Source organism: Phalaenopsis equestris, unplaced genomic scaffold (genome assembly GCF_001263595.1).
Source record: "Phalaenopsis equestris unplaced genomic scaffold, ASM126359v1 Scaffold000543, whole genome shotgun sequence".
Lineage (NCBI taxonomy): Eukaryota > Viridiplantae > Streptophyta > Magnoliopsida > Asparagales > Orchidaceae > Phalaenopsis > Phalaenopsis equestris.
In genome coordinates, this window is record NW_018164983.1 from 4,096 (window position 1) to 10,235 (window position 6,140).

A 6,140-nucleotide genomic window follows, 5' to 3' on the forward strand; every position below is an offset into this window, starting at 1 on the left:
CTATCGGCCCTCTACCACATTCACTTTTGCTGGCCTAAGCCTCTGGATCCATTCGTCCAACCTCCACCACCTTTGGGATACACTTTCGAGATGTTTGATTGTGTCGTCCTATATTTTGGTAATGTTATTTTTATTTTTTTGTGTTGTAACCCTATTTTCCTATTAATAAAAATTGCTTTGTAGTTTGGGTTTTTTCTTCCAGTATCACTAGCTGTAAGTAAATGATAAGGAGGTATAATTACGGCAGTGTGAGACTGTAACGATTCGGGAAAGAAGGCTACACAAGTCGATGCGATTGGGGAAAGGAGGCTAGAGGAGTAGATTTTAAAGCTGATACAAATATTGGAATGGATGAGAAAGATTCATATGTGGATAGGGTTGATGGAGATATGATGTTTGTAAATGAGTAACCCGTGGAGGAATGTACAGATGCAGATTCGATGCTAGTAGATAGCAGATAGGGCATATTAGATGGGACAAAAATGGGGAGTTTCAAGAAGATTAGAGTGGTGAGGGGTGTCGAGGGAGAGATTATGATGGATTTAGAAGCGGACCATTTATGTTGTCACTATTGAAGGCCTTGTAATGAGGCGAGCCATCATGAAGATGGTGTAATTTTGGAGCTCATAGAACTCCATGATCCAGACCATATAAGATTTTTTGAAATAAGCTAAACCAAAAGGTCAAAGGTTTAGAAAAACATTGGGAGAACCATCACATCCCATGTTTGAAAGATAGTATATCCTGATAATACTGGAAGCATTATAGTGATATACCTCAACTATTAAAATACGTTTCAGAAGTTCAGATCAAATTAAACTTCTTTTATACTCATAAAAAAATAGTAAGGATAAGTTAAAATAAATAGAGAATAGTAATGCTCCTTAATAGGATTCATATTATTGATGTAAAGAAGTAAAAAAAATTACTTATAAAAAGAAATTAAAATTACATAATATTTTGTTACAGTAATAAAATGCATAATACTCATTGAGGGTGTTAAAAATGACTTGACTAAACAATCTTTTTCGACGTTAACTGAAAAAATCTGGGTTTGAGTCTTGATTAACTCATAGGTCATGTTTGAGTTTGAAATCCCGACCCAATTAGTCTTTGGCCTCAGTATGGATTGACCCTAAAATCTGAACTTAATCAAAATTTAACTTAAACATAACTCAGAAACCAAAATTTGACCTGAACCAAATATAAATTTGACATGAATAACTATTCTACCTATGTTAATTGGTTACTGGTCAAGTTTGTGTTTGTTTGGTTGGTGGTGAATCAAGTTTGGGAGATTTTCATACCCATTTATAAATGGATTAGGTTTGGGATATGTAGGTTTTGGTCGGACTAAATTTGGGTGATATAGAGTTGGGCTAGATCATTGAAGTGAAAATTGATAGTTAAGGCGGTCTTCTAAGTGCTTAGAAGAGTGTAAGAGAGATATTTAGGCCAATTGTTTAGTGTGACTAAGCATATAGGGGTCATGGTGATTTAGATGAATGGTTCTGAATTTTTGTCCAAACCGGTAATACTCATTTGTTTTCTTAAGAAATTCATCTACAGAATCTCTAAATTTGACAAAATTAAGCTTGAATTATAAAGAGTTGTTTCTACCATGGATCCGAAATTTAACTTAATGTGGAAATGTTTGATAGTATAAATAGCTTCTCGAAGTGATAGAGGTCGGTATTATTCCAAATAGACCAAATTTCGTGTTTTTGATAGGGTTTTCACTTGGAAAAAAATTATTAAGACCTTAATTTTATGATCAGAAGTTCATGGGAATTTTTTTTTATTTCTTATATTTTTGTAGAGAAAATAAATAATTGAAAATAGTAAAAATAACAATTACAGACAGTTAGGGTTTATATTTGAGGGTTTAATTCTCCACAATTTTGATTACAATAGCCACAAATAAATTAAAGATATTGTAAAAGAATATGAAATTAAATAATCAAGAAAGTTTGGTTCAATTTGCTTTGAATTGATTATTCAATTTTCTGAACTGAATCCAGAATTTCAACCACTTGACTAATTCTTTAATTAGACTTTAAGATTAAAATTATGGAAGAAAATATTAGATTCGAATTTAAAATTGCATAGAAATATTGATCCACACAAATAACTCAAAATTCAGAAGAAAAATTACAATAATATAAATATCATTACTTACAAAAACGAGGATTTTAAGGGTTCACCCAATCACTTATTAAGGTTGGGCTATCAATTCTTCTTCAATCACTTTGATTTAACTCCAATCTTGCACAAAACATCAACTCCTCTTTTACTTCAACCATTAAGAGTTTTATGCAAAATTTATTTTTCCTCAAATGGCACATCTCTTCACTTCAAAAATCAAATACCAAATCGGGAGAGAAGTTAGAGTAGTTTGAGTGAATTGAGTGCCTTTTTGAATTTGTCAACATAATGTCGTTTGAACTTTTTTGCTTGGATGCCCCCTATTCCCCTTAATTGACTTTAAACTTGACCTAAGATGGAACCTAACACCTAAACAAGAATGTTGACTTATGGTCAATACTTATATGAAATAAAGTCATAAAATTATAATCAAACTCTTAAATATACACATATTAAACTAGAATAAACACAACTATTAATAAAATAGTAAAAGTTGTCTTCAAATTAATCTTCATGCTTTCCATTTAGTTTGACTCCTGGTAAGTAAACCTCTTGAATATGAAATAATTTTTCTAGATTGGGATCTAGTTGCAAGTTCCACACTGGTGCTAGTAGGCCGACCTTAGGTCCAACACTTAAGCTGATAAATCACACCTTATATTTGCTTTAATGTACTACATCAATTCTATCAGACCCCAAAGAACTCTTCTCTAAAGAAGTGGGAGCGAGGTGGTTTTCTAATAGTTCCGGTGCTAACTGGTATAGCTTCTCCTAAGTTAATCAAACATCCTCACTAAATAGCGTATTCTTCCACCCAATCAAGAACTCTAAGTAGTATCTTAATTTTAAAGTGTTTCAGCTGTAACTATATTTTCCACTTCAAAGAATGTTGGTTGGATGAGTACTTCAAATGATTTGTATATCCTTCTACAATAGTATTATCAGATAAATTTGAAGGTTTGGTGACTCCTTTAATAGAAATTAAATATTCAACATTAAAAACAAGACTAATGTACATATAGGAGGGGATAATTCAAGAACTTAAGTTTTAATAATAAGTTTCCTAATAACTTTAAATGTCTCACATGCTTTTATTTGTAATTTTTTATATTTAGTGGAAGAGAACCTCTCTGGGTGGATGTGTATCAATATATGATAAGATACCTCAGTCTTTAAAGTTTTATTTGTTTTTTTCTTTTCTTCAGCATACATTGCATTTTGTATTTCTAATTAATTTTTCTGTCTTCATAAAAGCTATGAATATTACAAGCAAATATAAATACCGAATCAGAAAATGCATGAGTAGGTATGTTAGTTAGGTCAATTGATTTCTTTGGGTTATACCCATATACTATTTTAAATGGTGTTTTATTGGTAATTCTAAAAATAGAATTATTACAGGTAAACTCAGCTGTGGCGAGTTGTAAATCCTAATTGCCTTAACCTGTACCCACCGAACTTCTCAAATCATTTTCTAGTGTTCTATTGGTAACTTCAATTTAACCATCTATTTGTGGGGTGAAAATTTAAGGAGAATTTCAATAATGTCCCCATTAGTTTCCATTTTCTTAAAAAAAATATGACATAAATTTAACATTTCTATCATAAATTATAGTATATGAAATCCTTTGTAAACTGAAAATATCTTTAAAGAAGATTCAAGCGGTGTGAGGATGTGTCATTTGTTTTGGAGCAAGATAAGAATTGTGAGATCTTAGAGAACCTATCTACAACAATAAATATACTCGTGATCCCGAGGTGTCTTGGGGAAACCTAAAACAAAATCTGTAGATATGTCTTCCCAATCCCTACAAGGAATAGTCAAAGGTGTATGGTTTACCTAACTTATATGAAATGATTATGTTTGAGGTTTAGTTTTGAGATTTGCTATAATAATGATTTACATACATCAATTATTAGCTTATATATCTTTTCTTCTTGCATGAAACAATCATAGTGAAAATGTCACTCTAATTCTCTTCTTCCATATATGCATTAATGCAGCAAACACAGTTTCGGATAAGCTGGTGAAATGCACGAACCAAACGGTACGGCGGCGTTTTGAAAATGCCGCCTGCACTTATAAGCTGCCCCAAAAGGACCCCATATCTTTTTATCTTTTCTTCTTGCATGAAACAATCATTGTGAAAATGTCACTCCTCTAATTCTCTTCTTCCATATATGCATTAATGCAGCTCATGATCTTCAAAGGATCGCCTATATCCTCTACCTATTAATAAGAAAGTGTTGTATTATTATGAATTTCTTTAAACCCATTATTTAACTCTTTTTCTTCTATTTTTTCACATTTATCTGAAAATATAATCTTGGTCTAACATTAGCTTTATGTGCTCTTTCTTATGACAGTTGAAACAAATTATGCCCCTGGCATTTTTAGATGTTGATTTGCTAGGAGTTTTCTGAATTGGAGCACTGTGTTTGATTATGTGGTCTACTCAATGGCTTTTAACTCTGAAATATTGGAGAATGATATGATGAGGTTTGGCCTCTTGGTTTGGATGTAGATGTTGCCCTTTTATGTTTTTTCTAGGAATGGAGCATAGTGAAAGATATCTTCCAAAGTTTGGGGACCATGGAGCTCAATTTTATTTTTAATGTTAGTTCTAAGACTAATTATAAATTTGCTGGCTAATTGTCATTCTTGATTAGTGTTATGGGTTCTATCTATCAAATCCTCATATGTATTCATATATTCAACTACTTACATGGGTCATTATTTTAGAGTCATCAGATGCTTATGTAGTTTCTTGTTATAGTTCCTAAGACAGTATTTGGATTCAATATATTTTTATCTCTACCCAGGTTATAAGGTTCCGACCAAATCTTTTTTACTTAGCTAAAATGTTGTTCCAATAAAAATTTCACTTTGCAAAAGTTGTTTTTTAATTGTCATCCATACGATACAAATCAAAGAGTTCATCCATTTGGGTAAACCATTTTAAAAACTTATTGTGGTCGTAAGCACTGTTATATGTTGGGGACTTCATCATTAACTTATTTGGTAGGTTTTTTGTTGAATAAACCTAGGATATTTATTCCTACGAGAATTTCTTACATGTTCCCTAGAAGGATAAATATCTCTAAGGTCTTCTACAAAATTTTCACCTATGGTTTTAAATTTATTTTGCAGTGACATTGCAGGTGTAGTTTGAATCAAAGTAGTTAAATTTTGGATTTGGGTTGCTAAATCTGTAATGTAGTTTTCTAAGCTGATAATTTTCATCTGAGTTTGCATATTAATTTCCTCGGTCATTTTGAACAAATTTTTTATTTGATCTAAGATAGTTGATTTTTGTGGCATATTTGACTTATTTGATCTTCATTAAGATAGTTGATTATGAAGGTCTCCATTAGAGTCTAATAGCCTTCGTTTGAGTAGATCTAAAACTGAATACATGGAATATAATTTTAGTGGAAGTAGCGGCAGAGTTGTAACAATGGGTGATCAAGTCATTAAAAGGTGTGATTGTTTTAAATGTCTAAGATCTATTGTTCGAAGTGATGATGATATAGATTGGGATGTTATTAGTAGAATTCAAGTTGGATGGTTGAAGTGGAGGAATGCATCAGGTCTATGGTGGGTGTGATACAAAAGTGATGCTTAGACTTGAGGGAAAATTTTATAAGATGGTGGTGAGACCTGCAATGCTTTATGGCGCAAAATGTTTGCCTTTAAAAGACAAATATAAATTCAAGTGTTGCTGAGATGAGAATGCTTAGGTGGATGAGTGGCTTGACACTTGAGACAATATGCGAAACAAATGTATCCGTGAAAGGGTTAGTGTAACTCCTGTGGCTGACAAGATTAGAGATAGTATTCTTAAATGGTTTGGGCACATTAAACGTCAACCGTGATACACCTAAAAATGTGCAATTTTTCATATATTTTTAATGCCTATATTTGGTGATTTTTAATGATAATGCTCTTTAAAGGAAGACATTTTGTATATATTTGGTTTCAGGTACAAAAAATG